This window comes from Quercus robur, chromosome 5, assembly GCF_932294415.1.
Source record: "Quercus robur chromosome 5, dhQueRobu3.1, whole genome shotgun sequence".
Taxonomy (NCBI): domain Eukaryota; kingdom Viridiplantae; phylum Streptophyta; class Magnoliopsida; order Fagales; family Fagaceae; genus Quercus; species Quercus robur.
In genome coordinates, this window is record NC_065538.1 from 15,179,057 (window position 1) to 15,197,907 (window position 18,851).

Genomic DNA, 18,851 nt, shown 5'->3' on the forward strand with positions numbered 1-18,851 from the left:
ATACCACTCTCTTCTCCATTTCTAATTTCTGGCCAAGTTTCAAAATTTTGGAGCTCCCCATTTAGATTTGACTCAGGATTTTTTTATCGTTTGTCATACTAAAGTTGTGTTAATTTTTTTTTTATTAAATTTCTTTTTCAAATTTCATTTAGAAAAAGTTGTGTGTTTTTTACAGCAAACCTTACTATCTCTATAAGTTAGAATAAGTATTTTTTATCAAATGAAACTACATTATTTATATCAAAATCTAATAAATATGAGATATGTATATTAAAATTACTACCAACACATATTTTTCTATTGGCAGTTATTTTTCAAAAACATCGCTCGCTTGTTGCCATCAAATCCCAGACACTTTCATGCGCTAGCAATACAAAGCCATGTGCATGTGTTTCCACGTGCTCCATGTACCGAATCTTGATTTGACCGCACGTTAGGCCATGTCAGCCGTAAGGCCATGCTACAACGTAATTATTACAATGCCATGTGAGCAATTTCAGACACATCAGCTTCCACATATATAGGCACCAGCATCTCCCTCTATCACCTATATTTAATATATATTATATATATATATATATATATATATATATATATTTTGCCTCTCTTCCTGATTTAAAATAGAACCACATTTTTTTTTATAAGACATCAAATGTAGTTCTATTTGATGTCTTACTTATTAAATATCATTTTGTTTGACAATTTGTGTTAGTATGATAAATTGTGTATGCTAGCTGGTACCTACTACTTGCAATTTGCAAAAGATGGCAGGGAGCAGCAAATAGTTGTAATTAATACTGCTACTATTCTATTTTGTTTCTCAACTTTAGACCATGATTGTCACTATCTGCTCCACCAACACAACAACTATTTTATTTATTTGCTCATTGTAAATCGAAGATCCAGCCCTGAATACAAACCACACAAAGGTGGCAATTTGATAGAAGGCCAATGGTTTTTATGCACATATTGCATACACTTTTTTTCTTTTGGAAGAGTGTATATCAGATCTGGAAAAATTCCATGTGAGATTTTGTGTATTTTCTGATTACTACCTTGCCAAGGGAGTTTGTCCAGAATGCACAAAGTTCATTCCACTAATTTGGTCTAAATCTATCTCAAAACCCTCCTCATGCTTCCGAGCCAACTCCATTGCCAAACATTGCTTTAATTCCATCACTACATAAGTCATGGTTGGCCTTTTGGTGGAAGTGAAAGATACACAACTCATTGCCACTTCAATTGCTTTCCAAATAGAATTAATGTCAAGGTCTCGTTCTAATCTCGGATCCATAATATTCTTAACATCCCCTCTTTCAACCATGAAATTAACCCATTTAATTATATGAACTTTCTCCGGAGTTTCAGTAATTGCAGGTTGCCCTGTGATTATTTCCAATAGAACAACCCCGAAGCTAAAAACATCACTCTTCTCGTTCAACCGGTTTGTTGCATAGTACCTGTAAGCCAAAGATGTAACGTAATCTATACCCAAGCGAAATGAGAACCAGGTAATTATTAAATGATCTACTATTCCAATTTTTATGGTTAGTTTTGTGATTCGAGTTAGGTAAACTTAAAAATATTACTATATTAGTATCTTTATCCAAAATGTGTGTTTGACAATTCCATCTTCTCTTGTTACTTTGGTCAAACTATAATACTTGGATCAAAGGGAAAAGAAAAGAAAAGAAAAGAAATTAAGGGCTCTTATATATAACAATGGGTTTTTGAAAAACTTCAAGAATGGTCGTATATCAGCGAAAATTTCTTATAATAACCATGTATACTGTATAGTATTCTGGGGACTTTGAGTAATTGAATTGATATATGATTGATTTTAGGTTAAGTTTGGAGAATTTAACATAGAACTATTTGAGTATGCAGAGTATAAGATATGTGAACTTTTTCGTAATTAGTATAAAAATGATAGAAATAAATATTTTATTTATGAAAATTATTAGTATTTCTTGGAAAATTTGATTTAGTAATTTCAATTTCTTAATTTTAATTACATAATTGTAATTTATTCCATACTAAAATATTTTCCAAGTAATTTTTCTTATTAAGTTGGCTTATTCAGAATTTTCTACTTTTTCAAAATAGGATCAAGCATCTTGGAGATTGCGAAAATTTGAATAAAAGCTTTTATTGAGCTTTGACATTCCGAATGTAATATTGAATATGTTTTAGAATCAGCTATACAATCTGATAATGCAGTGGACTGGAAATTGCCAATAGAGGTACACATTGGTTTAGAATCTAGTTCATTCTGGGACTTATAACGTGATGACTAAGTATTTTGAGCCTAGTTACGAATATAGAGTGTGACCATTGCCGTATAGATTGCTAGTACATGATCTTAGTATATGTATGAATTTTAATACAATAAAAAATTGCTATTTATTGTTTCATTGAAACTATTGATTTTATTGAGGTGATGTCGCGAAGTCTATGCTTTTTGCTTTGGAAAATTGTTTACAGTTTCTTTTGCCTCACAGCTTCACAGACAACCTTCTAAAGGGGATACCAGGCCTGCATTCTTGTAACTAAAAACTAGTGTCTCTGTAACAGGCCTAAGTGCACCTATATCCAGCCTTGCTAACTTCTATGTAACCTGTTGGAATTTTACTTGTAACACTCTTTTCAATCAGTAATATATATTCTATCTTTGGTCTCAAAAAAAAAAAAAAAAAAGTCAGGAAGTTGGTTACTTTCTAAGTAGTCAAGCTCACTTTATTTCTTCCATTTTCATTTTCAAATTGTTTGATAAACAATTAGTTTTGAAGCCTTCGTTGAGTTTGTCGCATTAAAAAAAATTATGAATTTTGGAATAAGATCAGACTTTTAATGTTTGATTTTTTGTCGTTTATGTTTTTTATGCACTTGAAGTTTTGGGTTCTTGTTATCTGTAATATTTGAAGCAATTGAAGTTTTGGATTTCTTTTTTCTCTAATATTTGAAGATTCTTTTGGCATACGAATTATTCGAGTTTAATTTGATGAATAATATTTGGGGTTAAATATTAGTCTTTGAGAAAGGCTTTACATACTTGAAAAGTAAAAACCTAATACGTGTGCGATCCTTTTTGTATGCCTAGTTCATTTACGTGACAAATAAAGGTCCAATTTTTTTTTAAAAAAATAGTGACTGTCAAAATTATGTAATTTGCTGGCCCTGATAGCTTAATTGGTTGGAGTTTCTTAGAGATTCAAACAGAAAAATCTTAGGTTCAAATCCCCCACCCCTTTTGTAACTATTGATTTATCAAAAAAAAAAAAAAAAAAAAAACATACAAAACACAGAACAAAGAACAAAAAAACAAAAATATGCAATGCAAATACTTACTCGGGGTCAAGGTATCCTGGGGTGCCAACAACTTTTGTTGAGACATGAGTGCCACCTTCATCGGGGATAACTTTAGACAGCCCTAAATCAGTTAGTTTTGCCTGAAAATTTACATCTAATAAGATGTTTATAGACTTCATGTCACGGTGGATAATGGGTGGCTTGCAACCATTGTGCAAATACTCCAATCCTTCAAAATTGAAAATTCAATTTCAGACACAATAGTTCAATTACATTGGAGAGACACACACACAGAGAGGCAAATATGTACTTGCTGACCTTGTGCTGAGTCCATCGCTATTTTTAGTCTAGTTTCCCAACTCAGGAAACTTGCATTTTTATCTGTTTAATAAACTCACAAATTGGAAGAAAGTTAATATTTTTATAGTGAAAGATTCTTAGTATGATCAATACCTGACAGATGCATTGCCAAGTTTCCATTTTCCATTTACTCATAGATGAGCCCCATATTGGTGTTTTCATGGCAATATCCAACAAAAGAAGTTGTGTTTTTGTGATGGACTTTTGAAAGAAAATTGGCCTGTAGATTAAGGTCACATCTTATATCAATGTGAATTCAAAAAAATTCATATAAGAATTTTTTATACAAATATAAGTGAGTTCGTAGGTTTTTCTTTTTTATACAAAAAAATTGTTATTTTAAAATATTAACATATAATTATAAATATTTAAGTGAGAATTTTGTAGAATACAATTGAATATTATTACTTTTATTGGCCTACCTTGGTTTTAAGGTCATTGTGATAAGTTTAATATGGAAATTGGTCTGCAGGCCGAATTACTCAATTCTCAGAGGCAGCTCCTAAAATATTTTCTAGGATGGCCATTAAAAAACTTAAACTACATAAAATTTAATTAAAAGAGATCTTCATATATTGACCCAAAAAAAAAAACACATTCACTCACACAAATACATAAAGTCTTACCATTTCTATCTACAATTTTTTTTTTTTTTTGAAATTTTTGCATGATAGTCTCATTACCAAGTTACATCTCTATCAAAATTATAGTTAGATAAAAATTTTCTTGGGATTTTTCTTTTTGTTTGTAAGGACCTAATAAATTGTTAAGGGGAGTAAAATTTAAGAGCAAAGTTTGGCTACAAACTTAATTATACCCTAAAGTTACAACTCTCATTAAATAAATTAACATGGTCAATTTTGAAAATCTAATTGTTAAATTACATGTTCTTTATTAGACATGACCCGACCCGAAAAATACTCGACCCGAACTCGATTTTTTGACCCAAAGCAAAAACGGGTTGAATGGGTTGACCCATGACCCAACCCTTGTTTTTTTGCGGGTCAACCCGACTCGACCCATGACCCAAACCATTTCTTAAAAAAAAAAATTTTGGAAAAAAAATAAAATTAAGACAATATTGGTTTAACTGTTTATTATGAGTTTTTAGGAAACAATTGAAATATTTACATAACTACATGCAAATAAATTAAAAGATGAATAGTTGAGTATTCTATAATGAGTAAAGATTTTTAAATATTAAATAGCAAAGTATATGCCAAGATAATCTGGTTATAGTAGAATTTAAAACATAGATTTAAAATTGTAAACATGTTAGAAAAACAATCATAAGTATGAAAATAATGAAGCCAAAGTATTAAATTAGTATAAATTATGAATGCTTAGACCTATTTTTTAACTATTTCTATCCAAAATAAACGGTTTTTCAAAAAAAATTATGATACTTCTTAGAGTACGTGTTACTTAACAATAATATGATACTCATAAAAAAGACCATGTATAAATAAATAAACAATCAAATTTTAATGTATATTTTCAAATTGAAATAGAATGCTAACTACAATTGATAATATATTATAAAATTAATTTTCAAGATTGTAAATTTCTTATATGTTTTTATTTGTTATCAAATGAGTTATCCAATAAGTTATTTGTAATTTTGTTTTATACTTTGGAATGTTGATATTATGTAAAAATAAAACTTGTGTACTTGTTTTACTTATTTTTGTGTTATTTTGTTTTAGTTAGCAATGTTGGGATTTCTATAATTTTAAAATTATTGAATAAGTATTAATAAGTTTAATTGAGTTCATTCTTGATATAAGTGGTGAATTCAAAGTAATGCATTTTACATCAAGTAATTTGTTGCATGACTTTCCAAATAACAAATACATGTTATTTTCTTTGTAAAAAAATTTATATGAAAAATACGAGTCAACTCGACTTGCAATCCGATTGACTCGAACTCCTTTTTAACCCGCTTAAAATGGTCCGTTTTTGACTTGCAGCCTGATTGACCTGACCTGAACCCAACCCGACCCACTCGTTTGCCATGTCTATTCTTTATGTTCTTAAAATGCATGTTAAATTTCATGTCAATTGTATATTATTTACTTTTGATCCATAAATTTATTTTTTGTGTATAATTTTAGATTACAAAAACTTGAAATTTAAATATTTGATTGATAACAGACCTATTAATCTTTGATCTTCTTGAAATTTTGTAAATACGGAGGATATAAAAATAAAATGTATTTATTTGTGGATTTGTCAAAATTCACTTTAAAAAAAAATATTGAATAGAGTTATAGCCTTAGTTTACAACCAAGTTTGTTACCAAATTTTGTCCAAAATTTAATTATGTTGGGCCTAAAATATTTTAGGGTGCTTACAAATATTTTTTAAGAATTAAAAAATCATAAATTTTTAAAATTTATTTATAATAAAAAAAATCTAGGTCAAGGTGGTCCGATGACCACCTTGAACTAAACATAGAGCCACCGATGTCAATTCTCTTGCTTTTGCTCTCTCTAGCTTTCTTTCACTTCATTTTTTTTTTCCTTTCTATTTCAACTTGGTACTAAAATGGCACAGAATAAACACGCAATAGAGGTCAAATCTCATTCTAGCTTAACGGAACCCTTAAATCCATAAGAAGTTCCTTGAATCCACCAAAGAAAAAAAGTAAAGGAAACCCTTTCTTGAAAATATCATTAAAAATATGAGTTCAAATTTTTGTTTACATAGTGCAAGCCTATTTAAGGCTTATTTTGCAAGTCAAAATATTCCTAAACTGATCTTATTTAAAACCCTAATAGGACACTAATTTTGAAAGTTCAATTAGTGTATAAAACACTATGAACCACTCCTAATTAATAAATTACCAATTCAAGCTTAATATCAAACAATTATTGTGCGGAATATGAACATAAGCTTAATACAAAATTGATAAATAATCTAAACCAAATAAAATCACATCCACAATAGAAATTAAATGACAAAGATTAAGGGAAGAGAGATGCAAATACAAGGACAACACAATAATATGTTATCGAAGAGGAAACCGAAGCTTTTGATGTAAAACCTTTCCGCCACCCTCCAAACAGTAAATAATCTACTAAAGAATGTAGTTGGGATACATGAACAGTAGAAGACCCTCCAAGCTTAATCTACCCAATGTACCTAAGCCCTCCAAACTCCTATTCCAACGAGGTTATACTGAACCTATTTCTTCTTTAACTTACCAGATTCCGCTACTTGACCATAGCATCAACCAATATGAAATTGGTTCCTTCTTAACTTCTTCCCATAGTATGAAATGACCTTCTCACAGATATGGGTATAGTGAGAAAAGATTTTGGTAATGTATCTCTCAAGGATGCAACAATAGAGAGGAAGAGAGTAGATGAATTTGAAGAGTCTCTATGTAAAGATTGTGGATGAATCAATCTTATTTTTCTCTAGAGTTTCTCTCTCAAAATTCTTTCTAGAAGTTCTCTACATTTCGTGGGTATAAGGATTTATATATAGTGAAGAAAGAAAGGAATGCGAAGAGTTAGTTTTTTCCAAACAGGGTAGTCTGATGACTTGGCCTCGTGACTGGACTGAGTCGCGAGTTCAAGTCGTGAGCTAACGGCCTGGCTAGCCTAGGACTTTTGTCTTATAGTACAACAGTTGGTATGACTCTTCAGTTCCCCTGCATGCTTCACACGTGTGCCAGCTTTGGTGGCTTGCCAGTCACGAGTTAGCCGCGAGTCCCAATGGCGAGTAACCCACGAGTCCCAACTGCTAGTTTTTGCATCCTTACACAATCTTAAACATTTCTTCACACTCTCTCACTCACTACCCTTACATGATTCCTACCTAAATGCAGGGTTACTAATTGCTAAAATACAAGCAAATTTGGCATGGAATAAAGCCAACAAGATGGTTGATAAAATTCAACCTTACAAATTTGACTATAAAACCCATAAAAACACTTAAAATCAAGCAAATAAAATCTTAAATACTGTAATTCAGAAAATTAAATAAAAATATAAAAAATTAATAAACGAATACAAATTACCCCTCATATTTTTTCCTAAATCATAAAACCGCAATTTCTATTCCTCAACAACCTTCGTTGTAGCCTACATTATAATCATTAGAGTTCACACCTAAGATCTAATTGACCGAGATCCCATCTATACCAAAATTTCTCAAATGTATATTAGAGTCCTCTCAGATTTGTAGTGTTGAGGTCACAAATACCTCTATAGACATCCTTCACATGTTTCGCATGTGCTTGGATTCCTCATACTCCAATTTCATCCTGGCGACATGCCTGCTGATTTACTATTTGGCTTTCATGAAATGTTCCTACCAAACAATACGCATTTTGGAGACATGTCTATTTGTGCTCACACACATTAGAGATCTTTCCATATCTTTCACATGCATGCATCGTATGCTTTACCGGGTTTCTTCATCTTTGATATACTTTTAGTCATTTCTTGGTGGGAACCGATTCATTCAATTGGCACTAAAGACTTTCTTTCCAAACTAGAGTTTTAGTGGGATGCCATCATGCCATAATATCTTTAGATACTTTTCCATAAATATTTAAACCATAGTTTTATAATAGATAAATATTTAAACCATAGTTTTATAATAGCATAAGTTACTGTGGTTTTTAAGGTATGAACACTGCACCAAATATACATCTATATATACTCTACATTGGGTTCATTGTAAGTTATAACATATAGTAGTTCACTATGATAAATATATAGTCATTAAGGATATTTTGCTTTAGACGTATAAGATGTAGGCCAGTATGATTATCTTTCGTTAAAATCAAGTTATTTATCACTCTCACAGTTAAGAATATTTGTTACCTACCTCTGCTTGAAATTCCTTATGCCCTTGAACTGATGAATGTGAAAGCATCTTCACAGTAACTTGAAAGCCATCTAAGTAGCCATGATAAACTGTTCCGAAGCCTCCTTTCCCGATAACGCTTTCAAAATTGTTGGTAATGCTCTGGACCTCCGAGTATGTGAACTGCTGTTTCTTAGACTCTAACACCATACCTTGATCATTGGATACAAAGTTCACCTCCCTTGCTGGTGTATCTGCTAAAATGTGACAATTTGATGAAGCATATGTTATCTTTGTGCCTTTTGCTTCCACAGAAAATTGACATTTTAGTGATTTAAAACTGGGATACCCAAAAACGTCCAAGCTTCAAGAATAAAACATAAATAGTTATTATACCTTTTTCCCTCCTTTTAAGGTGCCATAATAGAGCAATTCCACTTGATAAGAGGATGGCAAATCCAACAACTGCTGCTACTACTGGTGTTGAAGTGGGCTCGTATGTGGCTTGAATTGCCACAAGCCGAAGTCAGTCTAAGTCACCTTAGTTGACCGAATCCTATTTGTAATAGGAACCTCTTCAGCCGACTTTGACATATATATATATATATATATATATATATATATATATATATTAGGTTTGAGATTAAGAGTAGTTGTGAGAGATAATTCCTAATAACCTAGCAGCCGCATAAGAAGAAAGAATAGTGTTTTCTTGTCTTGTGGGTGAGAGAGAAATATTATAGCCGCAAGTTGTACTATTGTATTTTCCCTGATAATAGTAAAATCCCTGCAACTCCGTGGACGTAAGCAAATTTTCGAACCACATAAATATTGTCTTGTGCGTGTGATTGTTTTTTTTTTCTTTGATATGTGTTTTCTCTATTTATTTTGTTTCTTACAGGTTGGGATTTTGGTTAAATTCCCTACAACTAGTATCAGAGTCTAGGGTTAGGTTTGAGTGGGAGCAATGGCAGAGGAAGCAGGAAAGGCGTTTGGAATAGAAAAGTTCGATGGTACAGACTTTGGATTTTGGAAGATGCAAATCGAGGATTACCTTTATGGGAGGAAGTTGCATCTGCCGCTTCTAGGGGAAAAACCTGAGGCTATGAAGGCTGAGGAATGGGCTTTTCTTGACAGATAGGTATTGAGAGTTATTAGGTTAATTTTATCTGGGTATGTTGCACACAATGTTGTAAAGGAGAAGACCACAGTAGATTTAATGAAGGCTTTGTCCGGTATGTATGAAAAGCCGTCCAAAAACAATAAGGTGCATCTAATGAAGAAATTGTTCAATTTGAAGATGGCAGAAAATGCATCAGAAGCACAACATCTGAATAAATTTAATACTATCACAAATCAATTGTCGTCTGTAGAAATTGATTTTGATGATGAGATTCATGCTCTGATCGTCTTGGCTTCTTTGCGAAACAGTTGGGAGGCAATGAGGATGGTAGTAAGCAATTCTACAGGAAAAAAAAATTGAAGTACAATGACATACGAGATTTAATTCTGGCTAAGGAGATTCGCAGAAGAGATGCAGGTGAAACCTCAGGATCTGGTTCTGCCCTAAACCTTGAGACAAGAGGCAAAGATAATAATAGAAATTCAAACTAAGGCAGATCAAAATCCAAAAATTCTAATCGAAACAGAAGCAAATCTAGATCACGCCAACAAGTACAATGCTGGAACTGTGGGAAAACAAATCACTTTAGGAATCAATGTAAAAGTCCTAAGAAGAAGAATGGAGATGATTCTACTAATACTATAACAGAAGAGGTACAAGATGCATTACTTCTTGCAGTAGACAGTCCACTTGATGATTGAGTTTTGGATTCAGGAGTTTCGTTTCATACCATTCCACACCGAGAAATCACACAGAATTATGTTGCAGGTGATTTTGGTATGATGGTTCAGCCTTGGATGTTGTAGGTATGGGAGACGTCCGGATATTGTTGCCCAATGGATCTGTTTAGTTACTGGAGAAGGTTCGACATATTCCTGACTTAAGGAGGAATCTAATTTCTGTTGGACAAGTTGATGATGAAGGGCATGAAATACTATTTGTTGGTGGTACTTGGAAGGTTACAAAGGGAGCTAGGGTATTTGCTCTTGGAAAGAAAACTGGTACTCTGTACATGACCTCAAGTCTAAGAGACACAATTGCAGTTGCTGATGCAAGTACTGATACAAGCTTATGGTACCGCAAACTTGGTCACATGAGTAAGAAAGGGATGAAGATGCTGCTGTCAAAAGGAAAACTACCAGAATTGAAGTCCATTGATTTTGACATATGTGAAAGTTGCATCTTAGGAAAGCAGAAAAAGGTGAGCTTCTTGAAAAATGGTAGGACACCGAAGGCTGAAAAATTGGAGTTAGTACACACTGATTTGTGGGGGCCTTCTCCGATTGCATCCTTTGGAGGTTCAAGGTACTACACCACTTTCATTGATGACTTAAGCAGAAAGGTATGAGTTTATTTTCTGAAAAATAAATCTGATGTATTTGAAATTTTTAAAAAGTGAAAGGCCATGGTTGAGACAGAAACAGGCTTGAAAGTAAAATGTTTGAGGTCAGATAATGGAGGAGAGTACATAGATGGAGGGTTCAGTGAGTATTGTGTTATACAGGGAATCAAGATGGAGAAGACCATTCTTGGGACACCACAGCAGAATGGTGTGGCTGAGCGCATGAACAGAACTCTTAATGAGCGTGTTAGGAGTATGAGGTTGCATGCTGGACTACCAAAAACTTTCTGGACTGATGCTGTTAGCACTACAGCTTACCTGATAAACCAAGGACCATCAGTTCCTATGGAGTTCAGACTTCCTGAGGAGGTTTGGAGTGGTAAAGAGGTAAAGTTTTCACATTTAAAAGTTTTTGGTTGTGTTTCTTATGTTCATATTGATTCTGATGCTCGTAGTAAACGTGATGCAAAGTCTAAAATATGTTTTTTCATTGGCTATGGTGATGAGAAATTTGGCTATACGTTTTGGGATGAACAAAACAGGAAAATCATCAGAAGTAGAAATGTGATATTTAATGAACAGGTTATGTACAAGGACAGGTCAACTGTAGTGTCAGATTTTACAGAGATAGATCAAAAAAAATCTGAGTTTGTTAACTTAGATGAATTGACTGAAGGTACTGTCCAGAAAGGGGGTGAGGAAGATAAGGAGAATGTAAATTCACAGGTAGATCTAAGTACACTTGTAGCTGAAGTCCGCAAATCCTCCAAGAACATTAGACCTCCATAGCGTTATTCACCCATTCTAAATTATCTCCTGTTCACTGCTGGTGGTGAGCCGGAGTGTTATGATGAAGTCTTACAAGATGAGAACTCAAGCAAGTGGGAGTTAGCCATGAAGGATGAAATGGATTCCTTGTTGGGGAATCAGACATGGGAACTGACTGAATTGTCAGTAGGAAAGAAGGTTTTGCACAACAAGTGGGTATACAGAATAAAGAATAAGCATGATGGTAGCAAATGTTACAAGGCCAGATTAGTTGTTAAAGGATTCCTACAGGAGGGCATTGACTACATAGAAATATTTTCTCCAGTTGTGAAGATGTCAACAATCAGAATGGTACTGGGAATGGTTGCCGCAAAAAACTTACATCTTGAGCAATTAGATGTGAAGACAACATTCCTTCATTTGGAGGAAGACCTTTACATGATTCAGCTAAAAGGGTTCATTACTCAGGGACAAGAGAATCTAGTCTGTAAACTGAGAAAGAGCTTGTATGGCCTAAAACAACCTCCTAGACAGTGGTATAAGAAATTTGACAGTTTTATGCATAGAATTGAGTTCAAGAGATGTGAAGCTGATCATTGTTGCTATGTTAAGTTTTCTGACAATTCTTACATTATATTATTGTTGTATGTGGATAATATGCTTATTGTAGGGTCTAGCATTGAGGAGATTAATAATTTGAAGAAGCAATTGTCCAAACAGTTTGCAATGAAGGATTTGGGCATTGCAAACCAAATCCTTGGTATGAGAATCATTAGAGACAAGGCTAATGATACATTGAAGCTTTCATAGTCAAAATATGAGAAGAAAGTTCTTAGCAGATTCAACATAAATGAAGCTAAACCAATGAGCACACCCTTGGGTAGTCATTTCAAACTAAGCAAAGAACAGTCACCGAAGACAGAGAAAGAATGGAACCATATGAGCAAGGTGTCATATGCCTCAGCTATTGGCAGCTTGATATATGCTATGGTGTGTACAAGGCCAGACATTGCACATGCAGTGGGAGTTGTGAGCAGATTCATGAGTAGGCTTAGAAAGCAACATTGGGAGGCAGTTAAGTGGATTCTGAGATATCTGAAGGGTTCATCAGATACATGTCTTTGCTTCATAGATGCAAGTTTGAAACTGCAGGGTTATGTAGATGCTAATTTTGCTGGTGGTATTGATAGTAGAAAGAGTACTACTGGGTTTGTTTTTACTCTAGGTGGTACAGCTATATCATGGGCTTCAAATCTGCAAAAGATTATCACTTTGTCTACGACAGAAGCTGAGTATGTTGCAGCAACTGAAACTGGAAAAGAGATGATTTGGTTACATGGTTTTTTAGATGAATTGGGTAAGAAATAGGAGATGGGCATTCTACACAGTGACAGTCAAAGTGCAATCTTTCTTGCCAAAAATTCAGCTTTTCATTCAAAGTCGAAACACATACAAATAAAATACCACTTTATCCGTTATCTTGTTAAAGATAAACTGGTAATACTTGAGAAGATTTGTGGATTTAAGAACCTGATAGACATGTTGACCAAGGGTGTCACTATTAAGAAGTTGAAGCTGTGTGCAGCTTCAATTGACCTTCTAGCTTGAGGACAAGAGGATGAGTTATAGGGATAATGGATTGTGTTATGGAGGATTGTTGTTGATGTTTGCAGCTTGTGAGCCCTTAAGGGCTAAGGTGGAGCTGTTGGAGGAGTTTGCTAGTGTAGCTTGATCAATTCAAGCCAAGGTGGAGATTTGTTGAAGTGGGCCCGTATGTGGCTTGAATTGCCACAAGTCCAAGTTAGTCTAAATCACCTTAGTTGACCGAATCCTATTTGTAATAGGAACCTCTTCAGCCGACTTTGACATATATATATAAATATATATATTAGGTTTGAGATTAAGAGTAGCTGTGAGAGATAATTCCTAATAACCTAGCAGCCGCATAAGAAGAAAGAATAATGTTTTCTTGTCTTGTGGGTGAGAGAGAAATATTATAGCCGCAAGTTGTACTATTGTATTTTCCCTGATAATAGTGAAATCCCTGTAACTCCGTGAACGTAGGCAAATTGCCAAATCACGTAAATATTGTCTTGTGCGTGTGATTGTTTTTTTTTTCTTTGACGTGTGTTTTTTCTCTATTTGTTTTGTTTCTCACAAGTTGGGATTTTGATTAAATTCCCTACATCTGGAACAACAATATTCTTTTTGTTTTTGCATTGACTGGACACACAAGGATTTGGATCTGGATTTCCTCCATTACTAGCAAGATTTGGATTTCCGCCAACACTAGTATCAACAATGAAAGTAAAACTTTAAACTGCAGCTAATACCAAGAACCTCTTGATCTTCTATCTTATACTAACGGTAGCTATAGAACTACTCAATGATTTGGCTAAAGTTTGGATATATGATAGCACTAATTTATAGAAAAAAATTTGGTGTCAAGGGAAAAATTATTAAAATAGAAATAACGATAATCCTCTGAGAAAATAACAGACCTGAGAAAAAGTAGTCCCTTATTTGATCTTTCAATGAGTTCCACGGGAATGGACCCTGAGAGGCTGTTATTTTGAAGGATTCTATGAAGATAGAATATCATGATTTCCACATTCTTACAAAAATAAACTGACAGTGTAACTTGAATCCTGAGTAACTTACAGGACACGTAAAAGTGGTAGCTGTGACAGAAAAATGGGAATAGTTCCATTTAAGCTATTGTTTGATAGATCCCTGAAATAAGCAAGCTATCATGTTAAATTAATATCAGTCACCAGAAAAGGAAAAAAAAAAGAAAAAAGAAAGTGCTACCTAGTTTTAATTAGCAAAAAATTGAATATATCTCTGGTTCATGTGAAATGCTTACAAATACTGTATCATTGTGAGATTTGATATGAAAAGAGCTATCTCCCCAGTCAATCCACTTGAGGATAAGTTCCTAATTGCGAGATCAACAAATTGAGATTTGGAATAAATTAAAATATTAGGATGTATACTTTATATATTTAGAAGGCATAAACTTACAAGGATATGATGCTGGGTGAATCATAACTATTGTAGCTGCAATTAAGACCGTCCCACGCGTAATCTTTAGGGGCACAAGGATCTCCCTGCCAGTTTCTCTTTATTCGATATATGGATTTGATATTCTTGATAGCATCAACTAATTATTTCATAGGCATAAAATGAGAAATATGAAAGAAGTTAAAGAAACAAATAATGAAGTAATGATCATATACAAATTAAGCATGTGGTGCTGAATTTTTATGCGGTAAGAACATACCAACTTCTTGGTCTGTTTGTGCTTGTAAAAACTGTTTCAATGTGTAGAACTCGACTGCGTTGAGAATGGGCGGAAGGGTTGAAGTTTCAGTTTGATTTATCCAAATCTGAAACTGTTGTCCAATTTCTCCATCTGGGCTGCTGTGTACTGTACTCGTGGATAAGTACCTAGGAACAAAAGATCCCTCCCACAAATTCCCATTCAAAAAGATGTTGAATTGTCTAGACTGGTTCGGTTGAAGGTTTTCTAATTCAGCAAAGTGCATGTAGTCATGTAGATATATAGGATCACTGCGTTACCACCGCCAGGAGTCCAAGTAATAAACATGGGATCATTTATATTGAATTTTGTGACTGCAGTACTCATGACTACTTGCGGTACTTGGTAATAATCGGGGTGGCCTATGCCATCAATCGTAAGATTGGTAGCAATGTTTTTCCATATATTTAGGTTCAAGGGTTGCCAACTTGCCATATGCGGTCAAAAACATAATCTTTGTACCAAAGTAAAAAAATATCATATCAGGCTATTTGTTTGAAGGCCCATTAGCAACTACACACCATAAGGTTACTTGTTAATAAATTATTTTAATAAAATTTTAATATCACTTTTATAAGAAATATGAAAATATAAATAAAAAAATCAGTTACTTTTTTTTCTTTTCTCATAAAAAATATCTAAATCTATTTTTTAAATCAATATATTTAAGACATTCATTAACTTTACCCTTGTTTGAAAATGACTGTACTAAGTGTGTGTTTGACAATACTTATTTTTGTTAACTTATTTTACTATTTAATTTATTTTTGTTACAAATAATGGGTCTCACTATACTTTTTGGTACTATTTATGAGTTTTGTTGTACTATTTCAGTTAACTTTTATCTTTAACTATAACTTTTAATAAAAAAAATTTCAATTTTAGTAAAATAAGCAGATCTCAAACAGACCTTAAGTGTTACTGAAAGGATAAAAAATTAAAATTGGCATACCTGTAACTTCTATTGGTTTTTGAACCGCAATCAAACCGCTCAACGAGATCCAGTGATCCTGATTTAGGTACGTAAGTATTGTTGTTCAAAGGTCTTACCTCTAACACTGATACGAAAGGTGTCCCGTTGCCCGTGTTCACAAGACAAACATAGATGTCTTCTGATAAGGATAGATGCATAATTTCCTTTGTTAATGTACTTGATGCATCTGTCACTGCCACTGTGTCCCACTTGTTTACTCCAAGATACAAATCAAATTTTGGGATTTTGCCTATATGCCATTATAGTTCCCATACATGAAACTTGCTCGGATCAAATAGTTCCTGTTTTTTCCTGGTGAAGGTCTTAATGTGTAACAATTTTTGGTTCCTTCAGGAAAGCTGCGGACAGTCCAAAACTGCTGTTCAAGAGAATTGGTTCTGTATTCGACTGAAATATTCCCATTTTTACCTGTTTCTGTGAACGTTGAGTCTGAAGCGTAATTGATTTCTGTTATTCCATCTTTATAGCTTGAGTCATCCGGTATCCCACAGTCTATGCTGATGAAGCCTGAGATACAAGAGGATTAGCTTTATGTTTAGAGTGCAACAATATATATATATATATATATATATATAGTGGTGCTCAAAAGATTTAGATTGTCAAACCTAATTGATCCTGCTGGGAATGAACAAGGACTGTGAGAGCAAAAGCACCATGAAGTATTATTGCAAATGGAAAATGCTTTGCCATTTCCAACACTGTTTTCTTTCCTTGGCATGCCTTTTCAGATTTCAATCCTATAAATAGTGCTTTGCTCTAAGTTCGATGTTGAGCAAGTCTTACATTGATGGGATATAGTATTTGAGCAACCAGGTCAATTACTTATATGTAGCGAAGAATGATATAACATGACCCGAATTCTGTCTTTGTCAAAAGACACTAACATTTCTTTATTCTCAAAAAAATAAAAAATTCCCTTTCAAATCCATCGTTTGGCATTGTCTTTAAAATACTTGAACCAAAAGTCATTGACAGTGAATGCAAATACATTAGGCCCGTTTGGAAGAGGTTCGGTGCATTAGTTTAAACAATAGTTTTTAAAATAATGTGAAAATTATGGTTTTAAAAGTATCCTGCAAATACATGTTTAAACTTTAAAGTATTTATAATACAAAAAAAATTGTTTAGCATCATATCTCTAATAACATTTTTTTCAAAATTGAAAGAGCATAATAATGTTGTTAGGTATGAGCATGTGTTTTTAATTAGAAAAAGTGGTACTTATTCTAACATGACCAACTAATTAAACTATTTTTAATTTAATGAGACTGAGAGAAAACCCTCATGTGAACCAACAACTCTTCTTTTCTTCTTCTTCTTCTTCTTCCTCTTCGACCCATTTTCCACTTTGATGTGGAGATAGATCTCTCGGTGGTGGCACGTGCTTAAATGAGAGAGAGATGAGCTTTCTTTTTCTTTGAGAGAGAGAGAGAGAGAGAGAGAGAGAGAGAGAGAGAGAGAGAGAGAGAGAGAGAGAGAGAGAGAGAGAGAGAGAGAGAGAGAGAGAGAGAGAGAGAGAGAGAGAGAGAGAGAGAGAGAGAGAGAGAGAGAGAGAGTTTTAGTTATTGCATTGTAAAATCATGAAAATCCCATACTTTTCAAAATATTTTTCAACAATGTCACTTACCATTGTTACTCGAAAACTAAAACTGCTTCCAATGTGTTCTCAAAATAAAATGTTTAAACATCCTAAATTGAAAACTATTACTCAACTCTTAAATGAACACTCTTGCCAAACATAATTTTTTTTTTTTTTTTAGTCCATAGTTATTAATGTTTAAATACTGAAAACTATTGTTTGAACTCACATGTTGGATCCAAACTCACAGGCTTAACTCTTTTGGGTTAAGTGATGTCTTTATTTGTTATATTATGATCTACTCAATTGGAAGCTTTCTAAGGTATTCTCTCTCCGATAAGTGGTATTAGAGCCCAAGGTGATGTTCAACGAATATGGCAAGGTGTTCAAGGTCCTTTTTCTAACAGGAATAGAGTAAGCCTAAAGGGCTCATACAAACAATCTTGAAGAAAGACCTAAAAAATGAGTATTGCTATTTGTGCTAGATCACAATGAAGTGTGTGGTTCTAATAGATAGGAATGTACATGCTGGTTCTCATCAATGAGTGTGTAGGGTTCAGACATGGTTCTCATGGATGTCATACAACATGATGGTGATAGAAAAAGCCCCTAAGGCAAGGAGGAGAGCTAGTAGGACGACTTATTCATAACCAACAAAGAGGCAGAGACACATGTGAGGGGAAAATTGTTAGATATATATGTGTGAGTGAAGTCCCACATTGTAATGAGAAGGGTGAGTGATTAATATAATATTGTTGAGTTCAAACTCATAGGTTTAAGTCTTTTAAGTCAATTGGTGTTCCTATATATTATATTATCAATTCAATATATTGGAGGGTCCTCAAGGTATTATCTACCCAATATCATGGAATTGACAGCTAAACAAATACTAAGAGCTGTTCCAAAGCATAGGTGGCTGAGTAAGACAATTTGTACACTTTGTTTTCAGACTGCCCCTCTTGAAATCAATTGTTAAGTCATTGTATATATTATCTAAAGTCATAATCATAATTAGTCCATCACGATAAATGGACTGAGAGATTTATATACATGCATGCCATGACGAACCTATTGAATATCTTAAAAAAAAAATTGAAAATAAAAGGTTTGATTTCTTCAACTATTCCAATATGCATAGAATAGATTGAACAGCAACCTGACGTACTTCAAATGAAGTTTGGCAGTGGCTTGAAAATATCAGCAATCGAGACTCAAAGTGGTCCAAAGTCCGCG

At 33.6% G+C, this 18,851-nt stretch overlaps 1 pseudogene; it reads right to left on the bottom strand.

Annotated features, from left to right (window-relative positions):
- Positions 1-901: 901 nt before the first annotated feature.
- LOC126727869 (probable LRR receptor-like serine/threonine-protein kinase At4g29180) lies at positions 902-16,800 on the bottom strand (annotated as a pseudogene).
- Between the last annotated feature and the right edge of the window lie 2,051 nt (positions 16,801-18,851).